The sequence below is a fragment of the Cervus elaphus genome, chromosome 15, assembly GCF_910594005.1.
Source record: "Cervus elaphus chromosome 15, mCerEla1.1, whole genome shotgun sequence".
NCBI classification, from domain to species: domain Eukaryota; kingdom Metazoa; phylum Chordata; class Mammalia; order Artiodactyla; family Cervidae; genus Cervus; species Cervus elaphus.
The window spans coordinates 81,170,536-81,191,550 of NC_057829.1; the positions used below are offsets into that span (position 1 = coordinate 81,170,536).

The following is a 21,015-nucleotide window of genomic DNA, read 5'->3' on the forward strand; positions in this document are numbered from 1 at the left end:
CCAGGGATGGAACCCGCATCGCTGGCATCTCCTGCCTTAGCAGACGGATTCTTTACCACTGCCCCACCTGGGAAGTCAGATGGACTGATACCAGTGATTTTTAGAAAGCTGTAAAGTTAACCCCGTTGTAGATACAGATGGAAACCATTAGGAGCCCCACAGGAAGTCTAATCTCTACTGGCCGGCCACTGGACTTCAGCCTCACATGTCTAATTGCAAAATAAAATAAAATGAAATTCAAAAGGCAACAAAACATCAGCAAGAAGGGTTAAAAGGGACAACTGTGATTGAGGATTTTAAGTATTTTTGAGCTTTCTGAGAATAGAACAGCCATTTATAACCATGTGGATCCATTGTTCAACTTCGCGTATACAGTTGTCCCAACATCTTGAGGAATTTTTTTGTAGGGAAGCAGAGGCTGCTTGTGCCGTCAGCAGAGATTCAAAATGGAAACCTCTCTCCGATCCTTAGGCATCATCACACAGGAGGCGAGACAGGAGAGACAGGCAGCCTGGTCTGACAGAACAGGAGAGTTTGGGTCAGAGAGATAATCCCACCTTGCTGCTGCTGCTGCGTCACTTCAGCCGTGTCCGACTCTGTGCGACCCCATAGACGGCAGCCCACCAGGCTCCTCTGTCCCTGGGATTCTCCAGGCAAGAATACTGGAGTGGGTTGCCATTTCCTCCTCCCAATCCCGCCTTAGAGGGAGCATTTCCTGAGGTTCTGAGGACCAGTCCCATTCTCTCTGATACCCTCTTCCCAAGGCAGAGCTTTAATATTCCCCAGAAGAAACGGGGGCAGTTTGGCCCCTGCTCATAGCCGTATTCACCTCTCTCTCATCCTCCAGTCAGCTTGCCTCCTCCTCTAAACAGTCCTCTCTCTGACTGCTCTTTTCCATCCCTTTTCCCTGCCTCACTGCGCCTTATCTTGCCAACCCCACCTACAAGCAAAGCTAAAGCTTAGTCCTCAGGAATGCAGAGATGGCAGACATCTAGTGGAAAGTCACGAAGCAATGATTTGCAGCTAGAGTCCTTTGATCATAGTTTTGCAGACCCGGGCTGGGCTCAGCCAAATCTGCCTAGAAAGTGGCCACGTTGGTTCCAAGCAAGGACAGTTGGTAGCCTAACCAACAGTCACTCCCTGTCCCCACAGGTCTACTAGGTGGCTGGCAGGCAACAGGTAACCCTGGGTGCTACAGAATGAGTTTTGATTTGCTCAAGCCCATTATAGTGGTTCCTTAGGAACAGTGGTTGACTTAGGAATGGCCCTGGACTGCAGTCCTGGCCAAGGAGTCATGATTAATTTACTGGAGGTTCAAGATGCCAGGAAAGCATGTCCTTTTCTAGGGAAGTGGGAAAGCTTGGAGATACATCACCAGCTACACAACCACAGGTCTGAGGTCAGAACCCAACACACTAATTAGAAGAGCAGGAAGATGGAATGAGCCTGAGTGTTCCGAAAGTAAATTAACTAAGCCTGGAACTGCCTCACCTCCATAGTTCCTATCATGAGAGATTTTAAGTCCCTTGGAAGCTCGAGCTGTTTTTCGGTTGGATCTGCTGTAACATGTGGGTGAAACCACCCTGATACAACAGCCCATTAGCATCTGGTGGCCCTTGCCGTTGATGGGGTACTAGGTCCAAATCCGTGCCAAACTCGGGGTGCCCTGGGAACTTTAGTCCCATCACCAGCACCCCAGACCTGTGAGTAAAAACACAAGTGAACAAGTGGGAAATTATATAATAAACTTTCCATAGGCTGGAAAAGTGTCAAAGCACTTTACAATCAAATCTAATTGAAAACAACAGCTCTTTAATCTAAATTTACAACATAATCAGCCTTCCGGTTACCTAATTATAATTAAATTAGATTGGCAGTGTATTTCGTAGATGCTAATTAAAATCACAGAAAGAAAACGCAGTTTTGAAACCACGGTGTCTCCTCATTCCCTATGAGAGATAAGTGTGGAAAGAGAGCTCCCTGAGCTGTAAGTCTGGAGACCTGGGTTCTCATCCTGCCTCTGCTCAAACTGGCTGTGTGACTTCAGGTCAGCCCCTGAGCCCCTCTGAGTCTCCTAGTCTGTTGCATTCCAATCAAGCACAGTGCCGTCTTTGATTCATTTTGCCCGTTCTTGAACATGATATAACTGAAATCAGACGCCACGTAATTTTCTGTGTGTCTAGTAAGACACCTACAACAATTTTTAGGGTGTTTTATTGCCGAAGAAATGACAAGCCCCAACTAGTAAAGATTTTGACTGTTGAAACATTGAGCCACCCTCAGGGCCCCAACATTGCCCAGGCAGGAAGTTGGCTTATGCGAGCTGGACAACCTCTATAGTAGAGCACTTCAGATGTGGCCCAGGAGATAGTGATCAAGGAGAAATCTCCCAGAGGGTGGAGTCAGTCATAGAGAACAATGGACCAGGGAGCTCCTCTTGGAAATCAGAATAGGCTGAAATGAAGGGACCAGTCCATTCAGGAGCCCACCTCCTCAACGTCTGCCTGGCAGAGCTCATCACTGCTGGGGGCTAGGGGCTGCTCTGTCTGCCAGCCTTCCTCTTTCTGAACATAGGCTGGTATTGCAGTCATGCTGTCTCCTCTGCTTCCATGTATAGGGCGTGAGCTGAGAATTGAGATAACTTGCCCTTTTAGTTTATACGTCGTTAATGCGGGAGAAACCACATTCAAACTCAAGGGCAATCCGGTATGTTCTTAGGGAAGGAAGAAGAAAAGTGTGCACAGATGTTCAGCTGGTCATCAAGGCTTTGTGACCACCTTCTGGACTGGGGAGTGGTCACTGGGGAGCAGCAGCTGCCCTGCCAGGGATAATGTTTGCCAGGCCCTTGCATGCATTTTTTTTTTCAGTTGGGATGAAATTCACATAGCATGCAATTAACTGTTTTAAAATGGACCATTCAACAGGAGCTAGTCCATTCACAATGCTGTGCAGCCAACCCCTATATCAAGTTCCAAAACATTTTCATCACCTTAAAAGGAGCAATTATACCCCATTCCTCCCTTTTTCTGGCTCCTGGCAACCACCACTCTGCTTTCTGTCTCTGTGTGCATGTGGGCTAAGTTGCTTCTTTTAGGTCCGACTCTTTAAGATCTCATGGTCTGTAGCCGGCCAGGCTCCTCTGTCCATGAGATTCTTCAGGCAAGAATACTGGAGTGGGTTGCCATGCCCTCCTCCAGAGGATCTTCCTGACCCAGGGGTCGAACCCGCTTCTCCTGTGGCCCCTGCACTGCAGGTGGATTCTTTCCTGCTGAGCCATGGGGGAAGCCCTTCTCTCTCTACAGATTTACCCATTCTGGATATTTCTTATAAGAGGAAACATTCAATATGTGGCCTTTTGTGCTTCACTTTGCATAATGTTTTCCAAGTTCATCCATGTTGTAGCCTATGTCAGTGCTTCATTCCTGTTTGTGACCGAATAACATTTTACTGTATGGATTTACTACAAGTTGGGTTATTCATTTGTTTATTTTAGTTTTTTTTTTTTTTTTAATTTTTGTGGCAGTATAGTCGACTTACAATGTTGTGTTCATTTCAGGTATACATCAAAGTGAATCAGTTATACATATACATATATCCATTCTTTTTCTTTAGGTTCTTTTCCCATATAGGTCAATACAGAGTACTGAGTAGAGTTCCCTGTGCTATATGCAGCAGGCTCTTATTAGTTAGGTATTATATATATATATTTTTATATATATATGGTAGTGTGCACATGTCAGTCCCGATCTCCCAATTTATCCCTCCCCACGCTTATCTCCTGGTAACCATACATTTGTTTTCTAAACCTGTACCCATTTCTAATACAAATTGCTTATCCATGCATCTGTTGATGGGCATTCCCGGAGAAGAAAATGGCAACCCGCTCCAGTATTCTTGCCATGGACAGAGGAGCCTGGTGGGCCACACAGTCCATGGGGTCACAAACAGTCAGACATGACTGAGTGACTAACACATTGTCATCGTTGTTGATGGGCATTTGGGCCCATCTTTTGGCTATTGTGGATCATGTGACAAATTCTCTACAATGACAAGTGGGTGGAAGGGACCTTCATCACATCTGGGCAAGAGTTCAGTTCAGTTCAGTTCAGTCGCTCAGTCATGTCCGACTGTTCGCGACCCCATGAATCGCAGCGTGCCAGGCCTCCCTGTCCATCACCAACTCCCGGAGTTTACTCAAACTCATGCCCATTGAGTCGGTGATGCCATCCAACCATCTCATCCTCTGTCGTCCCCTTCTCCTCCTGCCCTCAATCGCTCCCAGCATCAGGGTCTTTTCCAATGAGTCAACTCTTCGCATGAGGTGGCCAAAGTATTGGCGTTTCAGCTTCAGCATCAGTCCTTCCAATGAACACCCAGGACTGATCTCCTTTAGGATGGACTGGTTGGATCTCCTTGCAGTCCAAGGGACTCTCAAGAGTCTTCTCCAACACCACAGTTCAAAAGCATCAATTTTTCGGCACTCGGCAAGAGTGCCTCCCTCTGTCTCAGCCCCCTCAGTGGATTCCAAGTTGTATGGGAGGAAGGAACCACAAGATGGAGGAACCTCAGTCCTTGATGAAGGCTGCCTGACCAGGAACACATGCACATCATGGTATAAACAAGAAATAAACATCTATTGTTTTAAACCACTAAGATTTGGGGGTTTGGGTGTCCCAGCAGCTGGCATTAACTTATACCTCACTCAAGCTCCATCTCTTAATTTCCAGCTTCCTAGTAGAGTCCAACCTGTATAATCTGCCCTCAAATCTCAACTGATCTGTATCAGAAACCAGATTCATCATATCTGCTCTAGGCAGGGATATGTCAGTTACAGGAATCAGAACCCCCTTAAACCAGCTGAAGCAAAGTAAGAGTTTACTATAAGGCTACCAAGTTTACTATAAGTCCCTGAGACGTCAGGGACTTTGGAGACAGAAAAAAAAAAAAAAAGTACACCCAAATCTCGTGCAGGCAGTCAGAAGCACAGCAAGCAAAGAGGGCTAAAGGAAAATGGGTCCCTGAGTGCCAGTCATGGGGTTGTCCCAAAAATGTAGGTAGAGAACATTTTCAATTTCAGTTTTGCACTGAGTTGAGTTGAGTCACCAAGTTGTGTCCGACTTTTGCAATCCCATGGACTACAGTACACCAGCCTTCCCTGTCCCTCACTATCTCCCGGAGTTTGCCCAGGTTCATGTCCATTGAATTGGCGATGCCATCCAACCATCTTACACTCAACTGCCCTCTTGTCCTTCTGCCTTCAATCTTTCCCAGCATCAGGGTCTTTTCCACTGAGTTACTGTTTTAAAATATGCTGACCATGAAACCTCTAGTCCTGCTGTGTATTTGATACTCATTTCCAGGCAAACCCTAGCAATCTTTCCCAGCATCAGGGTCTTTTCCACTGAGTTACTGTTTTAAAATATGCTGACCATGAAACCTCTAGTCCTGCTGTGTATTTGATACTCATTTCCAGGCAAACCCTAGCCCCCAGGCTCCATTGATCTTCCTCTGTGCTAGGATGAGGGTCCAGATGGCCATTAGGAGCTGAGGCAAGTACCATCTCAACCTCCCCCACTCAGGTCCCAGGTGGTCTCTGGTCTCTGCTTCCCTCTGGGCAACTGTGCCTGGCTCTGCTTCACAGACGGCAGTGCTTCTGCTTGCTTCTTCTCTCCCAGGCAGGCCTGACTTCCCACTGGAAACAGTCCAGCCCTTTATCCTGAATATGCAGACCTCACTGGTTTCATTTTTGCCTCTGAAATCTTAAGTGGCCCAGGGCCCACTCCCATCTGTCACCTAGAATTACTGCCTTGTGTGGCTGTTTCTTCACTAGTGATTGTTTATCTCATCTCTACAGAGAGAATAGGGTGCCAGAGTTTCATGCCTGGGCCAGAACCTGGTGCCCCCACACATTATTTTATGACCGCAGGCAAATGCCTGAATATCTCAGAGCCTTAATTTTTCATCTGTAAAATGGGTAGAATAATACTACTCACCTTAGAGTTCTTGCAAATATTGTATATATATATGTATATATATATAAGGTAATGCAAGCAAAATGCTTAGTAGGTTTCCTTAGTAGGTTGCCTGATACATAGTAACTGCTCTCAATTTTTACAGTTCCATCTCCCTCCTCTGTCTTGCAGGTGCTTGGGGAGCAACAGATGTGATCATCATATCGGTCTGGTCCTCAGACCTTCAGATGAGCAGAATCAGATAGGGAGCTTTGGGAAAGGCTCCTTGGCCCTCCCTCATGCAACTGGATCAGAATCCCTGGGTTGGGTTTAGGAATCTGAGGTTCTAATAATCAGCCAGGTTCAGTACCCTAGGGAGACCCCATCAGGCTGGTGAGGCTACTTTCAGTAGGAAATAGGAAGAAAATGCCAATCACGGCCTAAAGCAGTCATCCCCCTGCAGTCACTAGAGTTCCTCCCTCCCTCATTCAAACCCTGGTCAAAATCCCCTCCTCAGAGGGGCGACTGTCTCCCTCCATCTCTTTCCTCATCCTTCCTAGCATTTTCCACTACCTGATCTGGAGTGTGTGTTTATTGTTTATCACCCGTCTCTCCCACCCTTGAGGCATGTGGCAGTGCCTAGCACATACTGTGAAGAAGAGATTGAACCAGTCTCTACTGAAGTTCCCTTTCCTACCCCTTAGCAAGATGTGGGGCAGATTTCAAAGTTTTCAGGTCCCCTTCCTTATTAAAACTCAGCCCAGTTTGGTTTAGAACTCTAATCTCTTATCTGATTCCAAGGTCACCCCTTCCCCATCATGAGTGGATTTGGGGCTCTGGGACTTGAAAGGGGACAGACAGTCTGCTTTCCACCTCTTTCCCCCACCTCCCCCCACCCACCACTGGGATTGAAGGGAGCTTGGTGTGCCTTTGAGATAACCCTCTCCTCCCTCATGTTGTCAGAGGTTGGGGGCTGGGAGTCAGCAACTCGTGGGAAAGGAACGGGGAGTCTCTCGGGGTAGCCAGTGTTTTGCAATCCCCTCCAGGTTAGCAGAGCTACTGGCCTGCCTGACTCTTCCTGGGGGAGCTTCTCAACGCTAGCGCCTTGTAGGGGGCAGGCGGGGGCTCCTCCGGATGTTCTCTGAGTGAGTGATCCTGTTCCACTCCACCACACACCTAAGCTGCCTAAACTGGCAGTTACACCCATGGCCTCTGGCTGCTGGGGTCCTCTTGCCTGGAGGCAGCCACCTCCCACTGTGTCCCGTGGACGCCTGAGAAAGTCACACACGTGGGTGTTCAGGGCACACAGGGGTGGACAGGCGCCAGCCCTTCCCTGCAGCTTCTCTTCCGCCCTTTTCTCCCCTGCATGGTGAGGCTCATCTGGAGAACAGCATGTTCAGGGCTGAGCGCTATCTGATCGGGATGGTGGGGCCCCAAGGGCCCACAAGGGATACTCTGCAACCCTTAGTTACACAAGGAGGGTAAAAACACAAAGGAGCAGCCCCCCCACCCCCACACACACCTTGGGGAGGAAAGAAAACTGCCCTTGGTGAACCCCCTCACGCAGCCCAATCAGGTGACTCCTTGTCCTCATCAGTCATGGGCCAAGAGCCACAGGACAAGTCCCAACTCACAGCCTGTCCAACAATCAAGTACTTCTTGATCTTCTGATCAAAGCTTCCAGATTTGGAGGCTGTGCCAAGTGCAATGACTTCATGAAACTTATAAAAGTCAGGATCCTAACAGAGCCATAGGAATACAAATTTTTGTTTCTCCCTCCCCTCCTTGGAGAAGGAAATGGCAACCCACTCCAGTGTTCTTGCCGGGAGAATCCCAGGGACAGGGGGAGCCTGCTGGGCTGCCATCTACGGGGTCGCACAGTCAGACACGACTGAAGTGACTTAGCAGCAGCAGCAGCTCCCCTCCTTCCTTCTTCAATTCTCCAGTGGCTGAAGGAATATAAACTGACTTCTAGAAAGCGGCTCTTAAAGGAAAGGGCAGGATCTTCCCTATTTCCTGATGGCTAGAAGGTGGACCTGATGGACATGATGGCTGGGGCTACAGCAACTATCGTGGGCTATAAAGGAGACACTACATGATAAAGGTGCCAGAGCAACAGAATAGAAGGAGTCTGGGTACCCCACGATCATGGAACTGCCTTTCCATCCCTAGGCTATTTGGGTCTGTTTACATGAGAGAGAAACATGCCTTACTGTGTTCAATCATCTTTTTCAAACTTCCTCTTACAGCCAAAACTCGTGCTAATAGTCTGGCTGTAAGCTTGAGGCCTCACTTTACTGGAAAAATCATTTGCTTGCAGGATTGAAAGACAAATGGAAAGGAAATCTGCCTCATGACTTGATATTCTTTAAACATATTTGTGTGCTACTTCAGTTCTCCCTCCTGCCACAAGTGGTGTCTGCCTCACGCTTTAGAAAAATCTCACAGGTTACGAAGTTGGTAAAACCCAAGTTAGAATTTGGTTTCTATGATTTCTTCAGCTGTGTAGTAACCTTGAGCAATTTACCCAACATTTCTGAGTTTTAGTTTTCTGTTTTATTAGAGGGTTTTTAGAAAAATATATTTTACTTACTTATTTTTGGCTGCATTGGGTCTTAGTTGCAGCACACAGGATCTTTGGTTGCAGGGTGTGGGCTCTCCATTTGCGGCATGCAAGCTTAGTTTCCCAGTGGAATGTGGGGCCTTAATTCCCTGACCAGAAATCGAACCGGAGTCCCCTGCATTGGAAGGCAGTTCTTAACCACTGGACCACCAGGGAAGTCCCTTCTGTTTTATTAAATAAGAATAATAAAGTCTGTCTTGAAAAGTTCATCTGACAAATTTTTATTGAACATCCACTATCTGCATGACGTTAAACTGGAGATACCATAGACAATAAACAAGGGGAGAAATAAACAAGGGGCTCAAAGTCCAGTGAGGGAGAGATGATAAAGCAAATAAACAAGCAAACAAAGTAATCACACTGAACAGTTTACTGTAACAGAGAATAACAGAGAGTAGGAGCCCTGGGAGCTGGGAAATCCTCCCCATGAGGGCTAAAAGACACACTTCATGTAAAGCGCTGAACACACGCGCGAGCTACTATACTAGTCCCCGCCTAGACATTTCAGTCTGCCCACACGGGCATGAACAAAGCCCGAGGACAGTCCCCCACCCCGTGCTGCTTGTGCACAGCTCTATCAGGGTAATCTGATCTGTGCTTTTTCTGTCCATCCAAGGATGGAAGAGGGAGGCTGGACAGACAGAGGGCCTCACACAGACTGCCAGCGGGGAAAGCTGTTGGCTGGAAACCCTGCCTGGCACAGACCCACGAGTGAACTGGCCTTGTCCCTGTGCCTAATGGGCACCACCTGGGTCCCAGGGACGGCAACTGGCATCAATTAGTTCTCATCAAGCCCAAGCTGGAGCGGCACCCTGGCTCCCCTCCCAGGAAGCGGAGTCAGAAACCGCCAGCTCCTGAGCTGTGTGTCGTTTACTGCTCACGGCCTCCTTTGGTGACCTCTGTTCCATTATTCCAGACCCACCGGGCCGGTGGCTGTCATCATCATGAGAAACCTGGTTCTCTGGAGGGGCCAGATGTGTGCAGTGAGGACCACTTAAGCGACAGGAGAATTCTGAAAATTCCCTTTCTGGCTTTCAAATTTCATGCAATACAGAAAGATAGGCAGTCCAAAACTGGAGGGATTGCATGGAACCTAAGCAAAGTACTATGAAGGCAGACCTAACGGAGAGATCAAGTCCCCCTCAGCTGTTTCCAGGTGTCTGATCTCGGGCAAGGTACTTAACCTCCCTAAGCCTTGGTTTCCGCATCTTAAAATGGGCATGGTAATCCCTGGAGGGGAAGGAGTAACTAAAACAATCCACGTAAACACTTTTAGGAAATCTTCCACATGTGTTTGTTTTGACCCATCTGCTTTATTCCACAAATGTTTCCAAGCATCTAAGATGCATGAGGCTCTATTCTAGGCTCCAGAAATGCAAAGACAAATAACAAAACTAGAAGGACAGTTGAAAGGCATCTCATCTGGGACCATCCATTTTTAAACTGCGGAGCTTCTAAACTGAGTGAAAGGCCCTAGGATCCACCCACCCCACTGTATCACTTAACTTCTGCCAGGTAACAAACTGCTCCAAAACTCAGTGACTTCCAGCAATAAGTGTTTCTACTTTCTCATGATTCTGTGGATTATCTGGGCAGTTCTTCTGGTCTGGGCCAGCCTGGTCAGACCTGGGTGGGCAGGGTCGGCCCCACGCACAGGTCCCAGGCCTCAGCTGGGAGGTCTGCAGCTACACTTCTCTTGGTCTCGGAGCCCCCAGGAGGCTGCTGGTGGGCTAGTTCACTAGCTGCCAGAGGGTCCCATGGTAAGAGAGAAGGCAAGCTCCAACTCACCAGCACTTTCTCAGCCTCTGCCTGTGACACATTAGCTTTGCTCCCTTGGCCAAAGCAAGTCACATGGTCAGGGCCAGAGTCTGTACAGGAGGGGACCACCCAAAGTCGTGGAATGAGGGAAGTGGGAACAAATGGGGCTGTCACTGCTAGAGTCAAACACAATGAGCCATTTCCACCTTCCAGAGGAGAAAGAACCTGATGATAGGAATCAGAGAAGAAATATAAGGGAACCACACACTACGTACTTCAGTGATTCACAAATGTTTTTGATCACATATCCCTGTATTTGATCCCATATCACTGTATTTTGATCACATATCCCTTAGGGGCTGCCATAACAGAATACCACAGACTGGGCTGCTTAAAGGACAGAAATGGACTGCTCACCCTTCTGGAGGGTGGAAGTCTGAGATCAGGGTACCATCACAATAGTTTCTGCTGACAACTCCTGTCCTGGCTTGCCGATAACCACCTTCTGGATCAGGGCTCACGTGGCCTTTCCTCCGTCTGTGTGCATGGAGAGAAAGAGAGAGATTGCTCTCCTCCTGCCATTATAAGGTCACCAATCCTCTTAGTTTAGGACTCCATCCTCACGACCTCATTTAACTTCGTGTGCTCAGTTGCTCAGGCGTGTTTGACGCTTTGCAACCCCATGGACTGTAGTCCAACAGGCTCCTCTGTCCATGGAATTTTCCAGGCAAGAATACTGGAGTGGGTTGCCATTCCCTTCTCCAGGGGATCTTCCTGATGCAGGGATTGAACCCACATCACCTGCATCTCTTGTATTGACAGGCAGATTCTTTACCACTGAGCCACCTTGGAAGCCCCATTCAACCTTTGGTCACCTTCTAAACGCCCTAATTTCAAATTCAGTCACCATGAGGTTAGGGCGTCAACATATGGTTTGGGGATACCATTCAGTCCATAGCAATACCTAATTTTTTTAATTTCACATCTCCAATATATGCATGCATGGACAGCAGCCCACCACTTCTCACTTTCATGCATTGGAGAAGGAAATGGCAACCCACTCCAGTGTTCCTGCCTAGAGAATCCCAGGGACGGAGGAGCCTGGTGGGCTGCTGTCCATGGGGTCGCACAGAGTCGGACACAACTGAAGCGACTTAGCATGCATGCTAAGTACCCCACTTGGAGACCACTGATTTGCTTTATAAAGACAAATAGGAAGTTTCACACATGATACTAAGATTTGAAACAATGCCTTATACCCAAACCTGGGGGCTTAAAGCAAGAGAAATGTATTTACCCAAACCTGAGGGCTTAAAGCAAGAGAAACGTATTCTCTCACAATTCTGGAAGCTTGGAATCTGAAACCAAGGTGTGGGCAGGGCCCTGATCCCTCTGGAGGCTCCGGGAAAATCCTTCCTTGACTCCTCCAGCTTCTAGTGTTGTCAGCATTCCTCGGCTTACATTGCTCTGCAGTGTCTTCACATTGCCGTTTCCTCCGTGTGTCTATTTTCCCCGGTAAATGTCCTTTTACAATGACAAATGACATTTGTCATTGGATGTCAGGCCTACCTGGGGCTTCCCAGGTGGCTCAGTGGTAAAGAATCTGCCTGCTGCAGGAGATGTGAGTTCGATCCCTGGGTTAGGAAGATCCCCTGGAGGAGGAAATGGCAACCCACTCCTGTTTTCTTGCTGAGAAAGTTCCATGGACAGAGGAGTCTGGAGTGCTACAGTCCATGGGGTGGCAAAAAGTTGGACACGACTGAGCAACTGAGCAAGCACACACGTGGGGCCTACCCAGATAGATGGTTCAGGGGGATCTGCTCCTCTCAAAGCCCTTAATCACATCTGCAAAGACCTCATTTCCAAATAAGGTCACATTTGCAGGTTCTGAGGGTTACCACTCAACCTAACGCACGCATCCTCCCCACTATTGTAATGGATGCAGTGGGAACTAGAGGGGAGTCGGGGCACAGTGTGGACCGGCTTCTGTCTCTCCCTCCTTCTGTCTCTCCCCGCAGAGCTTCTCTGAACACAAACACAAGGTTTCTCTCCAGAACACTTCCCCCAGCAAAGAAGTCCTTCCTCGCTGTGGTTCATGATTAACACATGTCTTCTGATGTGAAGGAAATGCCTGAGACTTAGAAAGGCAATTGCTTGTCCTTTAAGAACTCCTAAGACTCCTTCCTCCTGTCTTTCCACCACCTTTCCCGTGCATCTCTTCTCCTCTAGGACTCCTCCAAGCATTCCCTCAGGAACTACCAGCCTGGTTTCTGATTTCCAAGGAAGGAGCCAGCCACTGGGGTTTTACAGCGGGCACAATAGCACCAAAGCCTGGCCAGCCCCAGGGCAGAGCTCTGGCCAAACCAGGAAAGGAAGAGTAAACTAGGGACATTGCCTCTTAGCCTCAGAATCTAACCACTTTCAAGTTTTGCTAGGAGTTTGCCCCATGATCAGGGTTGCTATATTTAGCAAAAATCAAGGTGCCCAGCTGAATTTCTATTTTGGATAGACAATGAGTTTTGTTTTGGTTGGTTTTTTTTTAGTATTTTAGTATATGTATTTCTCATGCATATTTAAAAATCTACTGAAGATGAAATGTTTGGAAACACTTATTTTTTTAAAAAATGGTCTATCTGAAATTTAAACTCAATTGAGTATCCTGCATTTTATCTGTCAACCCTACTTATGACCTTCCCTCTCTCTTCTTCCTTCCTTTCTTCCAAAAAACCTGGTCTCTGCAAAACCCCATAGTAGGCGTAAATAAAGCCAGTACTTTCCTTGGGGCTTCCCAGGCGGTGCAGTGGAAAAGAATCTGCCTGCCAATGCAGGAGATGCAAGGGACTCGGGTTTAATCCCTGGGTCGGGAAGATGTCCTAGAATAGGAAATAGCAAGTCATTCCAGTATTCTCGCCTGGAAAATTCCATGGACAGAGGAGCCTGGTGGGCTGCAGTCCATGGGACAGCAAAGAGCTGGACACGGCTGAGCAACACACGCAATGCTTTCCTTCGAGGTGTTCACAACATAGGGGAGGAGACAGGTAACAGACGGCCTTTGCACAATGAGATTCATCTCCATCCTAATAAAGCCTCATTCAAATTATTCAGAGTACATAGAAGAAGCAGCAATTCTATATGAGGAAGAGCTGAAAGAGTTGGGGGAAAGCTCGAGAAAAGGCATAGGGGTGGAAGGCTCTTGAGCTGACTCCATGGACAAGTGTAAAGCCATGGAAGGCATGACTTCAGGAAGACATGCTGGGCTCTGGGAGCATGGAGTGGAGCTCTTGCTGAGGCCAAGTTGCTCATGTGGGAGCTGTGTGGGTCTGAGGAAGGGTGGGGGACTACTGGCATCAGAAGTGGGGGCCAGAAGTGTTGTCTGGAGAGTGAAGGGCTCTATACACCATGCTGAGGAGTTGGGGCTTTCTCGGATGGGTTCAAACCTACAAATGGACAAAGTTCAGATCATAAGTGACCGTAGAGCTATTACCACAACCGTTGCAGCAACCTGCCCAGAAATCCAAATCACAGCCTCAGTCCACAGCTCCCAGCTTCCCACATTTTTGTCCCCGCTTCCAACTTAGGACCAATCACATAAAATGCCCATTTCCAGTTACCAGCCTCCACCTTCCTCAGGCAACGAGCTCCAGTTAGGGCACACCTGAAGTCTCTGAAACGCGTTCGTGCCCCCTGCTTGGCTTTGAGTTTCCGCTCTAAAAGAATTGCTTGTTTATTCTCATTTAAGTCACTTCTTCATTTATTTCCACAGTAGAGACCACAGGTATTGCTTTGTAGAGAGGGAGAGGGGGCAATGGAAACAGATCTCATACCCTGATATGTGGTGTTAATACAACCACAGAGAGTGGTGTTATTCAGAGCTAGAAAAATCTGCTTTTTAAGACCCTTTGCAATCTATACACACACACAAATTCTTAATGTTTATGTTCACCTGAACACCCCCAAATTCTTTTACATTCTAAAGAAAGGCTTTATATCTTTAAATGCAGTTTAAAAACAAGTGTCAGCGCTGCCTTCCATTTTCTTTCTGACAACGTTTTTATTTCCCCATTTGGGAGATTGCATCAATTTGTCCCTCTTCCCTAGATCAGGTCCCTGATTAATTTTACTCTACAGCCTCCTCTCACCACCACCCCCCACCAACTAAATGGGTGGAGCCCTGTGATGGTGAATTTGGTCATGTGACCTGCTTTGGCCAATGATAAGTTAGCAGATATGATGCAAGCAGAAACTTGAATCAGTCTTGGCCTCCGAGTCTGGGGCTTTTATACCTCTGCCACCTGCATAAGAAGGACCCGGCTGGTCACAGAAGAGGATGAGTGTCAGGTGGAGCTAAACCACTCCAGCCAAAGAGTCTAGATTAGACAACCACCAGCTGACCAATGAGTTAAATAGTTATTTTTCAGTTCCTCTAAAATTTTGTGATTGTTACTCAACAGTTCATACCAATAGTTGACTTTCCACCCCTTGATTTCAGAATTTCAAGAAATTTTTCATTACCATGAGTATGTGATTATTCATAGCAAATTCTAATGGTTGTCTACCCAAATTCATGTCCATTCTTTCCTTCTGTTAGAACCTTGATTTTATTTTCAGGTCACCCTGTGCTCAGACAAGTGCCCAGAGAAGGTGTCCTGTTCAACCTCAAGGAACAAATTTCCATACATCCAAGTCAATTGTAGTTTTCTGGTGACTGCAAATCTATACCTGTTATGGCCAGTGAAGTGTCAGAAGGCTTCTAGGGACTTTCTGAAATGGCTTCTCTCCTCTTTATAAGGAATTCATGAGATGAGGCTTCCTTTTTTAATGCCACTTGAATCTTAGAACTGCTGCTGCCATCTCGGGACCATGAGAGAAGCTGACAACAGGATAAACCAACATTTTGAAGAGAACAGATGGGAAGGGGCCGCGTCCCAGACTCATTGAGTAGCCGTCCCACAGCAAGCCTTTGGCACTGCCCTAACTCGGGGCTATTTGATACGTGCCCTTGCTATTTAGGCCTTGTTTTCTTACAGCTTCTACTCCTTATAGCTCAATCCTTCCTGATTCGGATGTCTCCTCAGAAAAGGAAAATCCCATTTAAAGAGTGGGAAGAGTTGATTTTCTTTTTTTTCTTATGTTTTCATCAAATGATTCATAAAATCACTTACTAAAAAATGGGGCAAGGCCTCTCAAAATCTTTAAAGATGGGCTTAAAATGTTTGCTCCAATTTGTTGTTGCTGAGTCATTCAGCTGTGTCCAGCTCTTTGCCACCCTATGGACTGCAGCACACCAAGCATCCCTGTCCTCCACTATCTCCCTGAGTTTGCTCAAACTCATGTCCAGTGAGTTAGTGATGCCATCCAATCATCTCATCCTCTGTTATCGCCTTCTCCTCTTGCCCTCAATCTTTCCCAGCATCACAATCTTTTCCAATGAGTCAGCTCTTCACATCAGGTGGCCAAAGTATTGGAGTTTCAGCTTCAGCAACAGTCCTTCCTGTGAATATTCAGGGTTGATTTCCTTTAGGAATGACTGGTTTGATTTCCTTGCATTCCAAGGGACTCTCAAGAGTCTTCTCCAACACCACAGTACAAAAGCGTCAATTCTTGGGTGCTCAGCCTTCTTTATGGTACAACTCTCACATTTGTACATGACCACTGGAAAAACCATAGCTTTGACTAGTCAGAACTTGGTCATATAGATGTCATTTGCTTCAATGACATGATGCCTCCAAAATTTGACTTTAAGTGGTGTCACCATGGCTACAATATGCTATGAAAGGACTCCTGACCTCACTACATGAGTCTGTGCTGCTTTGGGCTGACAGGTAAGTTTAGGAAGAATTTCAACAAGCACAAGGTTCCTTGATGATGGTCCCTCCTTCCAAAGAGAGACTCCCAGGGCCTATTACCCTTCCTTGACCAGGGTGAAGTTGACCCTCTTTAAGTAGCAGCAGATACATTATAAAAAGCTGATTCAGTCCACAAGAATGTTCTTGCTCCAGCGCAATAAGCACATGATACATCTGCTCAGTATGATACATCCCAATGCAGTAGATGACACTTTTTGAAAACATATTAAAATGTCATTAGATTTTATCTAAACTTGCTGCTAATTTGGGTAACTTGTCTATCTTCCCCTCTTCCCATGCTGTGCTCAGCAGAAACCAGCTCATGCCAAATTATCATTCATTTTGTTAAAACTTCAGGCCACTCTCTGGACTTGCAAACTTTCTTCTGCCCCGGGGCCACTCACTGCCCTCACTCTTGTTGTTCCCAGAAATATCTCTCTCCCACTCACTGCCTGGTAAACTCCTTGGCATCTGGCAATGCAAAATTCAAACATCAATTCCTCTCTGAAGGTTTGCCTGGACCCTTGAGACAATGCTGCACAAGGGGTGAAGTCAGACTACCTGATTTTGGATTCACCTCTCCACCAAGTTGGGGCTCAGATGGTAAAGAAACCGTCTGCAGATGCAGGAGACTCGGATTCGATCCCTCGGTCAGGAACATCCCCTGAAGAAGGAAATGGCAACCCACTCCGATATTCTTGCCTGGAGAATCCCATGGACCAAGGAGCCTGGTGGGTTAAAGTCCATGGGGTCACAAAAGATTCGGACACAACTTAGCAACCAACATTTTCACTTCACTGTCCCCAGTTAGCCAGGACACCTCAGTAGAGGAGCCAAGTTTTTCTGAGCCACGTCTCAGCTTCCTCTCCTGTAAAATACGAATGCTGATTGCTCCTGCTACCAGCCTGTGCCAGGAATGAGCTGAGCTCATGGGAGAGGCCTGGCACAGAGTAAAGGCTCAATATGTTTTTGGCCGTTGTTACTAGATACCTTTCTACAGAATCATAAAGCTTTATAGCTGAAAGGGGCTTCAGAGAGTTCTTCTCAACCTTCAATGTACAGTGAATCACGTGGGGATCCTGTTAAAATACAGGCTCCGGTGCAGCAGCTCTGGGGCAGTGCCTGCGATTTCTGTGCATTTCTCACAAGTGTTGCAGATCCTGCTGGTCCCAGAACCGCACTTTGACCAGCCCAGCTGTATAGGATGCTGAGTTCCTGCTTGTTTTAGAAAAGAGGAAGATGAGGCCTGAGAGGGGATGTTCCTGGCCCAACAAGATCTAGAAGGCTGCTGAGAAAGGCAATACGGAACACAATCCTGGTGGAGTTTAAAGAGAGATTCACTTTTCAAAGCAATCCTCATCTGAAAGCCATGTGAAATTGATCTGTGCATCATGAATTTGTTTCCTCACCCTGAGAGCCAGCGCTCCATTTCCTGAAGAGGTATCCTTTTTTCCTGACTCTCAGATGGGAGGAAGAGGGGATGAGATGAACAATGTCGAAAGCAAAAGGATTAAGCCAAAATGAGCAGTGTTCTGTTGTGGGAGAAGAGGAAACACATGACCTCAGGGGCCCGTGGTATAAAACATAGCTTAGAAGGAGCCGCCTTGGGTTTTTACTCATCCCAGAACATCCTAAAAACAATCAAAGTTTTTAGGAAATTGGGAGATTGTGCAGAAACAGTCATTGCTTTTCCAGCAAAAGGCAATTACCAGGTTTCCAACATTAGGGAAATACTCAGCTCTCTCATCTGTGGGGAGGCATCTGGGCTGATGAGGCTTGCTTGTATGGACACTGAGCCGGGTCTCACAGCTTTCCTAAGTAGATCCCAAAATTATTCCCTAATTAAGAAGACGTGCCCATCACGTCCCACTGTTTGTGCTGACACCTAGATGCCTGTCACATTGACTACCACGGTGGGTTCTATTTCTTTTCCCCACACCTGACCTTGTCTCTCATTTGGTTCAAACCAAAGCTTAACCCCGGCTTCTCAGCACAGCTGAGAAGGAACCTACTAAAGAAAACACACAGAGCCCCCATCAGAGAAACTGCTGCAATCTACCAGCCCCTGAATGCAATCCTTTAGAGAAGGCATGACTCGATCCTAAGTGAGATCTGGTATTTAACCATCTTCCGCCATTCACAAGCTCTGTTGGTGTCAACAGTTTTCCCCATCAGCTGCTGGATGGAAGAAGAAATGGAAGAAAATTGTTCTCTGAAGGGTTGCTCATACCCAAAAGGCTACAAGAGTTAAGAGATGCAAGTCCCTGAAGAAAAGGGATCAAGTCTTTTGCATGGTATCAATGATTCCAGGAATTCTGTTCATTTTCTATCAAAAGATGACCAGTAAACTCCCTCAGGTCTCTCTGCTGTCTGCAAATGGCCCTTGTCTTCAGAGAGTTGACAATCTAGTAGAAGGAAGAAGAAATAACTAGGAAACAAGATGGAGAGTGGTCCCTGCACTAAAGGAGTAGGAGAATTGCTGGAGGAAGGGAACATGAACCCTGATCTTAGAAGTAGAGCACCACCCTTCAGGCAATTTTCAGAGTTTCATGGCCCAGCTTTCTCAGCTTCCCTAAGGATATCTAGAATATGAGACTTGTCTAACTTAAAGAGTAAATGAATGGGAAATAGTGTGTATAGTCTTCTGCTTTTATAAATATAAAAATATGTATGAAAGTGATTGTAGAGAAGAGGAGCAAAGGACTTACACGTTTTAAGTAGTTGTTTCATCCCAAATGGCACTGTAAGGTTGGGCAGGTTGTACACTGTACAAGGGCACCTGATCAAGGGGGTGAACAAGGACTAAAATCCAACGATGTGCCTTAGTGCAGGGTTGTATTTATCCAGAAAAAAAAAAGGTGTCCCTTTTTATGATTTGCACAGGGTACCACATTGGCTAGTAGTGGCCCTGATTCTGAGAAGTTAAAAATACCTTAAAATTTCTGTCAAATATTTATAGCATTTTCTTTTGCAACTGCTGTTGTTCAGTTGCAACTGAACAACAGCAACACTGCTATAGATAAAATAAGCAACTAGATTCTACTGTGTAGCACAAGAATCTATATTCAATATCTTGTAATAAACTATAATGGAAAAGAATCTGAAAAAGAATGTATTATATATGTGTGTATATATATATATAAAACTCAATCTGCTGTAAATCTGAAACTAATACAACATTGTACATCAATTATATTTCAGTTAAAAAAAATTAAGATTCATGTTGATAACTGCCTGGTTTGTAAAAGTCAGAGTCACCTCCCAGAAACATCAGAGTGCCTGTGGAGTGGGTGCTGGCACGAAGTGCAGGCAGGAGCTTGCTGAGCAAGGCCCTCCAGGCTGGTTTGCAGAGGATGCAGCCGGGCAGCAGGATGGGGCTCTGGGGAACGTGGTCGGCTGGGGTCTTTGTCTCCCGGCTCACCTGGAGCTGAGATGAGCATTTCTGACTCTCTGACTTTGGACCTCTGCCATTGCTGCACTAGAGTATTCGGCTCAGCCTCCCACCCCAGCATCAGCTCTCCTGGTCATCCAGTAACAGGTGACATGGAACAGGCAGTCCAAGGTTTAGGCAGTGAGGTTACCAGGCACACAAATGAACTTCAACATCCCTTACTTGAAAAAAAAAACAATCAAAAAAAGCAGATTTCCTGTTTGCCACTCTAAAGAGGAAGCTTTCTGTAACCTCAGAAATTTCAGGCCCTGATGCCTGCTCTTCTCTTCCTTAGGAACCTGCAGCCTCAGCCCTGGCTGAATGCAATTGGCATTAACCACATTCAGCTTTTTAATAGCTGATTCCAGCCCCCAACCCCGAGAGTATTGCAGAGATTAATTAGAGAGAAGCTGTCTGTAAGAAGGTAGCCATATTATGAGTCTCCGGAGAGCAGGGCCCCTGTCTAATTCAGCCACTCGTCCCATAAATACTTACTGAATGTGCCAGGCATTCTTCCAGATATAAGAGCAGAGTGGTTCTGGGCACATGCTCTGAGCAATGCTGCATGGTTCCTGTTTCAGCTCTACTACTGCCTGCAAGCTGTGTGGTCTTGGGCAAGTTAACTAACTTCTCTGAGCCTTAGGATAATAATGTTACCTCACAGGGTTTTAAGGCTTAAATGACATATGTATAAATTTCTGAGAACAAAGAATGAGAACATGTTGTACACAGATGATTGTAACAGTCCCAAAGCAGAAACAACCCAAATGTCCATCTGATGAATGGATAAATGAAAGGTGGCACATCCATACTATAGATGATTATTCAGTGATAAAAAGAAATGAAGTACAGACAAATATAATAAGGATGAGTCTTGAGAACATTATGCTAAGTGAAAGAAGCCAGTCACAGAGGACCACATATTGTATCATTCCATTTTTATGAAATGTCCAGAACAGGGAAATCTAAAGAGACCGAAAGTAGATTAGTAGTCACCTGGGCAGGCGGAAGGGAGAATGATGGGCAGGTACTGGGTTTCCTTTTGGGGTAATGAAAACGTTCTAAAACTGATGGTGGTAACGGCTGCACAACTCTGTGGATACACTAGAAGACACTGGAATGTATACCTGAAATTGGTGAACTGTATGGTATGTGAAATATAATTTTCACTAAAGCCGTTTTTAAAATGTCTTAGAACAAGGCCTGGTGCAAATTAAGCACTAAATAAGGGTTAGTTAATATTGTTTGGTGCTCAGAAAATTAGGGATGCAAAAGATTAGCAGTCTCTGCTTCGTGAAGTTTGCATCCATGGAATTCACTTCTGCATCCTATGCATTGTCAGGCACGGGGGTAGGCACATAGCCAACATCCTCCATTGGCTGTTGGACCATGTGCCTTCGCAAGTCT

At 46.4% G+C, this 21,015-nt stretch overlaps 1 long non-coding RNA gene across 1 annotated transcript; it reads right to left on the reverse strand.

The window, feature by feature from the left end:
* LOC122709457 lies at nucleotides 1-10,841 on the reverse strand. The gene is made up of 3 exons (XR_006345523.1): nucleotides 10,750-10,841; nucleotides 8,545-8,689; nucleotides 1-511 (listed from the first exon to the last, which is right to left on the reverse strand). It is a non-coding gene; the product is annotated as an uncharacterized LOC122709457 (long non-coding RNA).
* Nucleotides 10,842-21,015: the final 10,174 nt, after the last annotated feature.